This window comes from Lycorma delicatula, chromosome 3, assembly GCF_047948215.1.
Source record: "Lycorma delicatula isolate Av1 chromosome 3, ASM4794821v1, whole genome shotgun sequence".
Taxonomy (NCBI): domain Eukaryota; kingdom Metazoa; phylum Arthropoda; class Insecta; order Hemiptera; family Fulgoridae; genus Lycorma; species Lycorma delicatula.
Window position 1 is genome coordinate 6,910,423 of NC_134457.1, and position 14,801 is coordinate 6,925,223.

Below are 14,801 nucleotides of genomic sequence, written 5' to 3' on the forward strand. Positions count from 1 at the left end.
ATAATCTTTTCTCTTCCTATTTTTATATTTTTTATTGTGTTCAATTTTTTTTTTTTTATAGTTTTCCATCTACATTATTTCGCGTTAAGTCTCGCGGCCGCACCAGTCCGCCGACCGTACAAGTGAAAATATGACGTATGCAAGTTCTGAAATTACAATACTTTAGTTGGGTTCGACTGGCGACGCTACCACTAATACACCTCCGACTAGGTTCCTGGTTCGATAAGTCTTGCGGCTACACCAGTCTGCCGACCGTACAAGTTAAATTTGACTTATGTAAGTTCTGAAACTACAATACTTTAGTTAGAGCCGAATGTCGACGCTAGCACTGCAAAACCTCTGTTTAGGAACCTGGTGCGTCGTTAAGTATCGCGGCTGCACCAGTCTGCCGACAATATAAGTGAAATTTCTTCTATGTAAGTTGTGAAATTAATATACAGTTTTTAGGCCCGACTGTCGAACCTGGTGCGTTAAGTTGCGGCTACACCTATCTTAAGTTATTAAGTTAAATTGTTTTTTTTTCTTTATGAAATTCACTACGGAAACTCTATTTTGGTTATGAATAAGAAATGTGATTTTTGCAGCGTGTAAAAAAATAACATAAAATATTTATGTCGAATTTTATTTACCTGGATAACCCGTTTTCATTATTAAAAATCATACCGGTTATTTATAACTAAATCATTTGATTACCGTACATTAATTTTAGAAGTAAATCTAAACTAGTTATATCCGCTTCAACAGCCAACTGAATCGATAGCTACAATTTATCGATTCAACTCCCATCCTCAAGATGTTATTGCATTATATGTATAAATATTTCATATATAAAATTAATATGTTTCTTTGTTTATCTCGTATCCGATCCTGTATCATTCATGCTATTGCGTTAAACAATGGTGAGTAGTTGTGCGCACGCCCGTGAAGGTTTCTAGATTATTTTGGACCCGCTAGGTAGCACTGCGGTCGAGATATTTCGAAAAATTGTATGTATAATCCGATTTGCTTCATATTTGTCAGAAACGACAAAATATTGGTCGACCCACAATTAATCGTATGTAAAGTGCGTGCGAAGGACGACGAGAACGCTAGTTTAAAATATATGAAATTAACAACAGTGTTGTATTGTCACCCAACTTACGTCGCTGCTTAAAATGTCACCGATGAATGACAGGAAATTAGTTTTAATTAATTGAAGTTGCAAAATTTGAGAACTCGGTTGAATCATTGCAAGTTTAAAAAAAGAACTTAATAAAAATAAGTTTTCTTTACTGATGTACTTATGGAAAGGTAGTTTTTAATATTATTTCAAAAATTTTAATTTTGTGATTTGCCAAAAACGAGCTGGCAACACCGTTAAAATTAAATATATATAGAAATACAACATTTAAAGTATAATTTTGATATATTAATGTATAAGTGAACAGTTCTGAAGCGATGTATTGAAAGACCTGACTTAGAGACGAAAATTTACTTTATTTTTAACGCAATTCAATCTAATTGTGTCAAAAGTGCAAACGTCTAGAAAAAAATTAAATAAAACCTCTCTGCAATTTCAAATTATTTTATCATATCACAAGGCAATTACTCTTCGCTGAACAAAAATAATAAAACAAACCGTAGTAAATCATAAATATACCCTAACGCCCTAGAAATATCCTGGAATTAATAATAATATGATTCGACACCCCCCCAAATTTATTTTGTATATAATCGTATAATTGAGAATACAAATTAAAATAAAGGACTACATAAATATTATAACCGAATTTATTCGAAACGTATAAGAAATTTTACACTGCAGTAAATTGGTTAAATAAAAAGCTGAACTTTAAATTCACTTCTTTAATTTTCTCTTCCGTTCTTGCAATTTTTATTTTTATATTACTTTTCTTGATTGTCCTTAGCTTATTTAGAATAAAGATTAATTGCGTGAAACGAGATATTTTTGCAAAACATGGACCTCCTAGGTAGTGGTGGGGTCGTGATATTAAAAAAAAAAATTATTTGTAGTCCGATTTCGTTCATATTCAGAATATATATTAGTTACGTGAAACGAGATATTTTTGCAAACCATGATCCTCCTAGGTAGTGGTGGGGTACCCCCAACCCATCCCCACCCAAGTTTCGCGGGGAGCATTTTTGTACCCCCCCCCACTCCGGCGGACCAAAAATTTTTTCCCTTCCCCTCTCCCTCAACATCCTTTCTTTTGGTGTCTATTCAAATAGCCAAGTGTTCGTTTTCTGATTCCTCGACTGTAGACGTTTCTACGGGATTAGAAGGGATGATGGAGGGGTTTTCTTCGCGACAACAGAAGAAGATGGATCAAGTCGAGGACATAGGGCGAGAGCTGAAGATGGAAGGTGACATGAGGTGTATGGCAGAGGCGGCAAAGGAGGAGCAGACGGTCGAGGAAGACGTTGCGCTCGCCAAGGACCCCACTGACGTCCTCCGCTGATCACGGAGGAGGAGACGGCCATGGGGAAGCTCAGGGCGCGCAAGCGCAGGAAGGAGGTGACTGAGGCTACGAGGACACGCATCACCCGGCCTTGCAGTCTCTACTGGGGGAAATAAGGACGCTGCTGTTCCAGTGTGAGTTTGATCCAGATACCCCGGATGTAGTCAGGGAAGCAGCCGGCAGGGTCATGGACAGGGCTGAAATGGTTGCGACGGTCATGAGGGGGACGCAGGAAGATGCGGAACTGGATAACAAGCAAACGCAGACGGCGAGGTCGGACCTGGCTGCAATCCAAGCGGCGTTGCAGAAAGGTGGGGTCCAGGACTTAAAGGAGGTGGCCCCAACAGGCTTTAGAGCATGTAGAGGAGGCGAGGGGCCTACCTAAGGAGGGCGACTAGCGCGCCTGTGTTTATGTACTCGACAAGAGGGGAACAGGTGGTCGGAGATAGCCTGCCGAGTCTGCGACGTGGCGCCGGGAGTACGAAGAAAGCTGAACAGCGGGACCCTGGTCCCGGGCACCGTGGTGAGGCACGCTGCGGCCACGGATGTTCTCGAGGAAGAGGACAACCCCTTGCGGTGAAGGGGGACAACTCCGACGCCGTGGACGGGCTGTTGAAGGGGGGATTGGACACCGTCTCGTTGCACGAGCTGTACCACGTGACGGAGCGACGACAGGGGGCAGACTTGGCAGTATTGCTAAGAAAACCCTCGAGTTCTGGTCAAGGAAGCGTGGGATAAAGGTCACCATGTTTCTCACCGGGGAACCGGCTGAGGAGAACCGTGAAAGGCAGACCGAGACGGTGGTCCTGAAGCAGACAGGCAGGACGTATGCGGAGCTGCTTCGTCAGGTCCAGACGTCGGTGGGCGAGGAGCTTGCTCCGAATATCCTCTCTGTCAGGAAGGGTAGAGGTGCGGGTGCGGGCAGAAACGAACTCGGCCCAATCACTAAGAGAAAAGGTGGCGCAGACGGCGCCGGAGGTTACAGTTGTGGACAGAGGACAATCGGACAGGCAGGAGATTGTCCACGTTAGAAATCTCGATGCGGAGGTCACTAAGGAGGAGGTGACAGCGGCGGTAGAGAAGGCGCTGGCGGGAAAGACGACGGCCAAGGTCACGTCAATCAGACAGGCCTATGGTCAGACCCAGTGGTACTGCCGGCGGATGAGGCTAGGAGGCTGACATCATCTGGGCGCCTCCTCGTAGGGTGGCAGTCGTGTCGAGCCGAGATACGGAGGCCGGACGTCAACTGCTTCCGCTGTTGGGAGACTGGTCATGCAAAGGACCAGACAGGAGGGCCTGCTGTTACAACTGTGGGGCGGCAGGCCACAAGAAGGCGGAGTGCCACGAACCCACTAAATGCGTGGGTTGTGGGGTAACGGGGGCCACAGACTGGGTAGCAGGAGCTGTAAGCACGCACAGAAGTGAGGTGTTTACGGAACAATGTACCATATTAAGGTTTAGGATTAGGTTGAAATTTATGATGCTTGTACTTCGTGTTTTCGTTTGTTTCTTGTGAATTTACGCGGGCTGACTGGTATTGTACAGTCAGGGCTTGTGGAGACCGTGTTTTATTGTTTACTGGTTTTATGTTTTCTTGTAATTATGTTGCAGTTTAGGATGATCATACTTGAACTTAGTGTTTAATTTATTTCCTTCTGGATTTCGATCGTATTGTGCTTACTGCTTGTTGGACCGACAGAATGAGGCGCGGACGGGTTAGTGTTGTACTGCCAGGAGTTGGAGGGACCGTGCCACACTGAGTCTGTTTCATCGTTTTTTTTTTTTTTTGTTTTAATGTTTTATTGTAAAATTAGGTTGTAGTTTCTGATGATTATACTTGTACTTTTAGTTTGTTTCCTTTAATCGTATTGTATTTTTTGCCTGTTGGGCCGAGATGTTACATGGACATCGTGACCGCGCGACAGGTAGGGTAGCCTCTCAGCGGAGGGATGTAGTGGTCATCCGGAAGAGAAGGCTACTGCATTTCGATGAAACTGAGAGGACCCCGATGGGAAGCCGTGACGAAGGCGAGACAGGGGGGCAGTCGACTGCCACAACACGCTGACATACCTGCGCATAGCCTAACGGCGGAGGCCGGGGATGTTGGAGGTGTTTAACAAGGTAAGAAAAAAAAACAAAGGTAGTGATGTTGTCGTGATATTTCAGAAAAAAATTATCTATGGTCCTTTTTGGGTCATATTCAGAATATTAGTTATGTGAAACGAGATATTTTTGCAAAACATGGACCTCCTAGATAGAGGTAGGGTTCTAGATATTTAAAAAAAAATTTAGTTATTGTCAGATTTGTTCATATTCAGAATATATATTATTTACATGAAACGAAACCCTTGGTTAGCTACATGAAACCCTTCAGAGAGCCAGACAAATCAATTTGAGTCATTCCATGTTCTAATAAAGTAGAATCTGGTTTGTTCATTTCTGCCGATGGTGGATACATCAAAGGATTGAGTTAGTATTGTTATTCCAATTATTTATTTATTTTTTGCTTATTACCCAGTTTTTCTGGGTATAATTGGAAAGTATTTAGTAAAATTTTACATTCATATCTGTTCTCTTGTATTACCTTCTATAACAGCTAACAAAATGAGATATAAATCAACGATCATCACCTATGTGTTATTTATCACTCCTGATGTCTTTTAACAACTTCAGTATTTATACAGAAACCAGTATTTTAACATGGCCAAGACTACTAACCATATTTTTCTTGCGTAAAACAACTTAATTAGGTTCATTTACCATCACTCATACTATTCGTAGCCGAACTGAAGCAGTGCCTACGGTGATTTATATCACATTGTTTCATGACAGAAAGTATGAAAACCAATATTTTTATGCTTTGATGCGTAAAGTATAAGAGGGACCGGTCAGAGTTGCTTTATCTCAGGGTAATAATGTACAGCCATTATATACGATGAAAGAATGAATTATACCAATTTGTGGTATAAGAAATGCTGAACAATATTTGAGGTGCATCAAAACATTATATCGATACGGTATTTACAGTTTATTTAAAGTTATATCTACCTTATTTTCCCATTTTGATAAGAAGGAAACATTTTACTGCTTCACTGCAGAACAATTTCATTCTTTGCAGTTGTGTTTTTCTAAAATGCCCTTATTCCTTTAAACTATACATAGAAAAAAAATTGTTGAACAGAATATCAGGGTTTAAAAACACATTCATCAACAGATCTGCTGAAAGTACTCAAGTGCTAAAATATTTAGAAAGAGTATAAGGTTTTTCATATCGTAATTCTTTTTTCTCTGCAAGTTCCTGTTGTCATTCCACAGCTGTGGAATTGTTTTTCAGTAACCTGTCATAACTACTCAATCATATTAAGCATTATCCCACATTAAAGGGAATGAAGACCTTTCCTGTAGCGTAACCTGATAATGAAACGGCATACATTATGAAGTAGCTTGACTTAATAAATAAAAATACCTAAAATTTCCACGTCACCATTTTATTGGACGTTAAACCTTCAAATTCATAACGTTTACAGAAAAGAATACGCTTTGATTTGAATCCTAGTTAATCAAATATTATACACAAGTTATAACCGCTTTAGATTTAAAACTGTATTCTCTGAAACTCCAAACCCACAGGTGGGAGACTAGTCTAAACCTACAGGTCGAAGACCGGTTAAAAAACTGACTCTGCTAAAGAAAACCTAGAAGCTGAGATACTGATATTCAAAAATTCACTGCTGTACATAGTATACTACATATGCAAAAGAGCCATTTTATCCTACTTTGAACAATGAACTACACTCCTTCAACCATTCTCAAGCAATTCCACGAGGTAAACCTTCCTGGACAACTTGTTAAGAGCTGTCGGTAAACAATCCATTCCAGTGTATCAAGTATGTAGATAAGAACAAAAGATTTTACCGCTTCACTGCAGAACAATTTCATTCTTTGCAGTTGTGTTTTTCTAAAATGCCCTTATTCCTTTAAACTATACATAGAAAAAAAATTGTTGAACAGAATATCAGGGTTTAAAAACACATTCATCAACAGATCTGCTGAAAGTACTCAAGTGCTAAAATATTTAGAAAGAGTATAAGGTTTTTCATATCGTAATTCTTTTTTCTCTGCAAGTTCCTGTTGTCATTCCACAGCTGTGGAATTGTTTTTCAGTAACCTGTCATAACTACTCAATCATATTAAGCATTATCCCACATTAAAGGGAATGAAGACCTTTCCTGTAGCGTAACCTGATAATGAAACGGCATACATTATGAAGTAGCTTGACTTAATAAATAAAAATACCTAAAATTTCCACGTCACCATTTTATTGGACGTTAAACCTTCAAATTCATAACGTTTACAGAAAAGAATACGCTTTGATTTGAATCCTAGTTAATCAAATATTATACACAAGTTATAACCGCTTTAGATTTAAAACTGTATTCTCTGAAACTCCAAACCCACAGGTGGGAGACTAGTCTAAACCTACAGGTCGAAGACCGGTTAAAAAACTGACTCTGCTAAAGAAAACCTAGAAGCTGAGATACTGATATTCAAAAATTCACTGCTGTACATAGTATACTACATATGCAAAAGAGCCATTTTATCCTACTTTGAACAATGAACTACACTCCTTCAACCATTCTCAAGCAATTCCACGAGGTAAACCTTCCTGGACAACTTGTTAAGAGCTGTCGGTAAACAATCCATTCCAGTGTATCAAGTATGTAGATAAGAACAAAAGATTTTACCGCTTCACTGCAGAACAATTTCATTCTTTGCAGTTGTGTTTTTCTAAAATGCCCTTATTCCTTTAAACTATACATAGAAAAAAAATTGTTGAACAGAATATCAGGGTTTAAAAACACATTCATCAACAGATCTGCTGAAAGTACTCAAGTGCTAAAATATTTAGAAAGAGTATAAGGTTTTTCATATCGTAATTCTTTTTTCTCTGCAAGTTCCTGTTGTCATTCCACAGCTGTGGAATTGTTTTTCAGTAACCTGTCATAACTACTCAATCATATTAAGCATTATCCCACATTAAAGGGAATGAAGACCTTTCCTGTAGCGTAACCTGATAATGAAACGGCATACATTATGAAGTAGCTTGACTTAATAAATAAAAATACCTAAAATTTCCACGTCACCATTTTATTGGACGTTAAACCTTCAAATTCATAACGTTTACAGAAAAGAATACGCTTTGATTTGAATCCTAGTTAATCAAATATTATACACAAGTTATAACCGCTTTAGATTTAAAACTGTATTCTCTGAAACTCCAAACCCACAGGTGGGAGACTAGTCTAAACCTACAGGTCGAAGACCGGTTAAAAAACTGACTCTGCTAAAGAAAACCTAGAAGCTGAGATACTGATATTCAAAAATTCACTGCTGTACATAGTATACTACATATGCAAAAGAGCCATTTTATCCTACTTTGAACAATGAACTACACTCCTTCAACCATTCTCAAGCAATTCCACGAGGTAAACCTTCCTGGACAACTTGTTAAGAGCTGTCGGTAAACAATCCATTCCAGTGTATCAAGTATGTAGATAAGAACAAAAGATTTTACCGCTTCACTGCAGAACAATTTCATTCTTTGCAGTTGTGTTTTTCTAAAATGCCCTTATTCCTTTAAACTATACATAGAAAAAAAATTGTTGAACAGAATATCAGGGTTTAAAAACACATTCATCAACAGATCTGCTGAAAGTACTCAAGTGCTAAAATATTTAGAAAGAGTATAAGGTTTTTCATATCGTAATTCTTTTTTCTCTGCAAGTTCCTGTTGTCATTCCACAGCTGTGGAATTGTTTTTCAGTAACCTGTCATAACTACTCAATCATATTAAGCATTATCCCACATTAAAGGGAATGAAGACCTTTCCTGTAGCGTAACCTGATAATGAAACGGCATACATTATGAAGTAGCTTGACTTAATAAATAAAAATACCTAAAATTTCCACGTCACCATTTTATTGGACGTTAAACCTTCAAATTCATAACGTTTACAGAAAAGAATACGCTTTGATTTGAATCCTAGTTAATCAAATATTATACACAAGTTATAACCGCTTTAGATTTAAAACTGTATTCTCTGAAACTCCAAACCCACAGGTGGGAGACTAGTCTAAACCTACAGGTCGAAGACCGGTTAAAAAACTGACTCTGCTAAAGAAAACCTAGAAGCTGAGATACTGATATTCAAAAATTCACTGCTGTACATAGTATACTACATATGCAAAAGAGCCATTTTATCCTACTTTGAACAATGAACTACACTCCTTCAACCATTCTCAAGCAATTCCACGAGGTAAACCTTCCTGGACAACTTGTTAAGAGCTGTCGGTAAACAATCCATTCCAGTGTATCAAGTATGTAGATAAGAACAAAAGATTTTACCGCTTCACTGCAGAACAATTTCATTCTTTGCAGTTGTGTTTTTCTAAAATGCCCTTATTCCTTTAAACTATACATAGAAAAAAAATTGTTGAACAGAATATCAGGGTTTAAAAACACATTCATCAACAGATCTGCTGAAAGTACTCAAGTGCTAAAATATTTAGAAAGAGTATAAGGTTTTTCATATCGTAATTCTTTTTTCTCTGCAAGTTCCTGTTGTCATTCCACAGCTGTGGAATTGTTTTTCAGTAACCTGTCATAACTACTCAATCATATTAAGCATTATCCCACATTAAAGGGAATGAAGACCTTTCCTGTAGCGTAACCTGATAATGAAACGGCATACATTATGAAGTAGCTTGACTTAATAAATAAAAATACCTAAAATTTCCACGTCACCATTTTATTGGACGTTAAACCTTCAAATTCATAACGTTTACAGAAAAGAATACGCTTTGATTTGAATCCTAGTTAATCAAATATTATACACAAGTTATAACCGCTTTAGATTTAAAACTGTATTCTCTGAAACTCCAAACCCACAGGTGGGAGACTAGTCTAAACCTACAGGTCGAAGACCGGTTAAAAAACTGACTCTGCTAAAGAAAACCTAGAAGCTGAGATACTGATATTCAAAAATTCACTGCTGTACATAGTATACTACATATGCAAAAGAGCCATTTTATCCTACTTTGAACAATGAACTACACTCCTTCAACCATTCTCAAGCAATTCCACGAGGTAAACCTTCCTGGACAACTTGTTAAGAGCTGTCGGTAAACAATCCATTCCAGTGTATCAAGTATGTAGATAAGAACAAAAGATTTTACCGCTTCACTGCAGAACAATTTCATTCTTTGCAGTTGTGTTTTTCTAAAATGCCCTTATTCCTTTAAACTATACATAGAAAAAAAATTGTTGAACAGAATATCAGGGTTTAAAAACACATTCATCAACAGATCTGCTGAAAGTACTCAAGTGCTAAAATATTTAGAAAGAGTATAAGGTTTTTCATATCGTAATTCTTTTTTCTCTGCAAGTTCCTGTTGTCATTCCACAGCTGTGGAATTGTTTTTCAGTAACCTGTCATAACTACTCAATCATATTAAGCATTATCCCACATTAAAGGGAATGAAGACCTTTCCTGTAGCGTAACCTGATAATGAAACGGCATACATTATGAAGTAGCTTGACTTAATAAATAAAAATACCTAAAATTTCCACGTCACCATTTTATTGGACGTTAAACCTTCAAATTCATAACGTTTACAGAAAAGAATACGCTTTGATTTGAATCCTAGTTAATCAAATATTATACACAAGTTATAACCGCTTTAGATTTAAAACTGTATTCTCTGAAACTCCAAACCCACAGGTGGGAGACTAGTCTAAACCTACAGGTCGAAGACCGGTTAAAAAACTGACTCTGCTAAAGAAAACCTAGAAGCTGAGATACTGATATTCAAAAATTCACTGCTGTACATAGTATACTACATATGCAAAAGAGCCATTTTATCCTACTTTGAACAATGAACTACACTCCTTCAACCATTCTCAAGCAATTCCACGAGGTAAACCTTCCTGGACAACTTGTTAAGAGCTGTCGGTAAACAATCCATTCCAGTGTATCAAGTATGTAGATAAGAACAAAAGATTTTACCGCTTCACTGCAGAACAATTTCATTCTTTGCAGTTGTGTTTTTCTAAAATGCCCTTATTCCTTTAAACTATACATAGAAAAAAAATTGTTGAACAGAATATCAGGGTTTAAAAACACATTCATCAACAGATCTGCTGAAAGTACTCAAGTGCTAAAATATTTAGAAAGAGTATAAGGTTTTTCATATCGTAATTCTTTTTTCTCTGCAAGTTCCTGTTGTCATTCCACAGCTGTGGAATTGTTTTTCAGTAACCTGTCATAACTACTCAATCATATTAAGCATTATCCCACATTAAAGGGAATGAAGACCTTTCCTGTAGCGTAACCTGATAATGAAACGGCATACATTATGAAGTAGCTTGACTTAATAAATAAAAATACCTAAAATTTCCACGTCACCATTTTATTGGACGTTAAACCTTCAAATTCATAACGTTTACAGAAAAGAATACGCTTTGATTTGAATCCTAGTTAATCAAATATTATACACAAGTTATAACCGCTTTAGATTTAAAACTGTATTCTCTGAAACTCCAAACCCACAGGTGGGAGACTAGTCTAAACCTACAGGTCGAAGACCGGTTAAAAAACTGACTCTGCTAAAGAAAACCTAGAAGCTGAGATACTGATATTCAAAAATTCACTGCTGTACATAGTATACTACATATGCAAAAGAGCCATTTTATCCTACTTTGAACAATGAACTACACTCCTTCAACCATTCTCAAGCAATTCCACGAGGTAAACCTTCCTGGACAACTTGTTAAGAGCTGTCGGTAAACAATCCATTCCAGTGTATCAAGTATGTAGATAAGAACAAAAGATTTTACCGCTTCACTGCAGAACAATTTCATTCTTTGCAGTTGTGTTTTTTCTAAAATGCCCTTATTCAATCGAAGAAAGAGTTACTGTAAAATAAGCTTATGCGCGTTCTACATAATTTTAAGAAACGCATCAAATATCCGCAGAAAAATTTCTGAATGCCAGTATCCCAGCAAAGAGGCATACACAATTCTGTTAAATAATAATATTGTACAAAGGGGTAAGTTTCAAATTCAAAAACGAAGTAGGTGGCTGATATTCAAGAAGCATTTCTGCCAGAAAAAAAAATTTAAGTCGTAACAACAAAACGGTGTAAAATACACTTCTTGCCTTTTCTTCACGATTTAAGTTTTAAACCGTATCGTGTAATGCCTATGCGACAACTTAAAAAAACAGACAAACCAAAATGTCTTATTGTTACGACCGGCTTTACAAAAAAATTGCCGACTGACAGATAGACCTGTTACAGATATTATTATACAGATTAGTTATTATTTATTATTACCGGCATTACGGCTTTGCTATTGTCTGCATTGTGAGTGGAAAATGCAGTAAAATTGGTCACGCATCGCGTTTTATTATTAACACGATTTTTCCATCGTTCAAAATTTGAACGCTTAAAACTCGAGAACGAAGGCACGTTAACAGAAAAACGGCGTTCACCACTGTTTTTCTTGTAAAATTTTAAACCGAAATCATGTATCGTACGTCAACCTTCCTATTTAAAAAATTAAGTTCGATTCAATATGGCGGGGAAAAATTAAAATCCCATCGTAATGCAGATTTATTTAACCGGGGTGAACCCCATTTCTTTCTCTCTCCAAAGACCTTTCAGGTATGCGGTATAAAGCTGTTTCCGTACTTAAATATCACTCTGTATATAACACTTATAACTGCATTTCAAATGCTTTTTCAATCTTGTACAGGAACTGTAATATTTATCTAAAATTGTGTGCGTGTGCGCGCACACGCTCTTTTTTCGAAGTATTATAAATTTACACTTTTTTTTTAAGAAGAATTCGGTGATTATATTTCTTCTTCGCTTCCGTCGCCCCAATTTAGCGAATATACTAGCTACAGAGGCATGCCTATGGCACGCCCTCCGCATCTAGACCTTACAAACGGGTTGCCCTGGCGGGTGGCGTCTCGAAATTGGGTTACCTCTTGTGTAAAATATTTTTTTTGAATGATAAATATTGATATAATGAAAGTTAAATAAGAAATTTAATTCTAGAAATTGATACTAACGAATCGGGGTGATCGGTACATTCAAGCGCCTACTTTTTGGTTATAGTTCATTACTTTATTAACAAAAACAGTCGCATAAATAAATAAAAAAATTGTTTAAAACACCACTCTTAAATTAAATGCACTAACATATAAAAAATAATTTTAGAACGGTATCTCAGAATGGATTTGACAAGCTTTGACGGTGATATGCAACATTATGTGAAAGTCATAGCTTCAAATTAAATATTTGAAGTTTTCGCCGACTTTTTCTTACGCATGTTTGAACCCCACTCTTTAGCCCATTCACCACGCATAAGAAAAAATTGTCAAAAACATCAAATTGAATTTGAAGCTATGACGTTCACATAATGTTACATATCACCGTCAAAGCTTGTCAAATCCATTCTGAGATACCGTTCTAAAATTATTTTTTATATTTTAGTGCGTTTAATTTAACAGTGGTGTTTTAAAATATTTTTTATTTTCCGCTTTTCAGTCTCGATAAGTTTATAGTTTACAGCTTCGCTAGCCCACAGTGAGCGTATTTAGCGAAAGATCGGATCGGTACGTTTTACGTCGGGTGAGTGAGATCAAAGCATAGGGCTAAATGAATTAATTTCCGGATAACCAATATCCGGCTGATCAAGTGTGTACCAGGTTTGTCAAACAGTTAGCGCTCGACCTACCGATACTTACGCCGTTTGAATCGTAAAAATCGGACGAGCGGTTGCTGAGATATTACGGTGGCACCCCATCGCACCCCCTCCCAGATTTCCGAAGGCGCCCGGGGAGCACTTCTAAATATTATCATCTAACGGGAACCACTGGGAGCGGATGGGTTTAGCTTCCAGGGGGGTAGAGAAAGTTTTCACAGCGCTAGGGCCGACCGTTTTCGAGATATTTGAGATTTTCTTCCAAAAATTCGGATCCTGTTAAAAAATACTAAATTTTTCCAAAACTTCGATATATATATATTAATATAACAAGTATATACCTGACCACCAAGAGACATGTACTAACGAATCGGGATTTTTCATGAAAAATGAAATATATATTAGTATACTTCGACCATATATATATACATATATGTCTGGAAATTAATTTATAGCAAAATTAATTTTATATTTAGCAATTTTCACCGATATTAATTAACAAATTAATACCTTATTCTATCTTAGAGAACATAATATTACAACTTTTTTTTCTTAACTGAAAAAAATAAATATCGGTGCAAAAAACAAAAGTTCAGTTCTGTAAATTACTATTGAAAAAAAAATTCTGTTAATTTTCGACTACATCGGCAATTCTGATGACATAATTTGTTTTTATAAAAATTTTAATACAGGTAAAGGAGAAAAAATTGTTTTGAAATTAATTATTATTTATTGAAAATTACTAAGAAGTTATGTCAGGAGGGATTCATTAAAACGAATAAACAACTGTAATACCATTGACCAATCGGAAACACAGAAAAGTAATTAACTTGTTTTTCAATTCTTTTGTCTATTGTGAATAGTTGTTTGTCTATTGTTTTAACTGCATACGGATTAACATACGTCATAAGGGAGCGCTTGAGTCTACCGACTACACAACTCCGATATGATTGACCAATCACAAACACTGTACGGTAATTTAGATGTTTTTCAATCTTGTAACATTATACGCAGTAAAAGACCTCACAGTTGCGACGTATCCGTTCGACTGAGCACATATAGTTAGTGTGGAACTTTGAACAATCTTCTACAAAAAAACCACACAATTTAGGACATTATTTTAAGTGAGGGACATTTATTTTATTGTATGCAACATAGATTTATTTTTTTTTAATATATTTGTTTAAATTACACATTTCTTAATTTACAGTTTAACGAAAATGAAAACTTAACGTGGTTCTTTAAAGCACGTTGTTACAATTTATTTGTTGAACTTTTTTACATGTAAGTTAATTTTGTTTTTTAATGATTTTTCTTTTAATCTAATATCTATTATAGATAAATAGTAATCTTATATTTTACAAAATTTGTTTTATATAAAAAAAAACAGGGGTGATGTAACCTTTTTTTGGAAATGAATTCATCAATATGGCAAAATTTTTATAAAATTAATTACTGATGAATTTTATGTAGGAACTAAAATGAATTTTATTCAACAAAATGCTATAAAATGTATTAATATTTTCAATAATTTTATAGGATTTGCCTAATTTTTATATTGTATCTGGATAC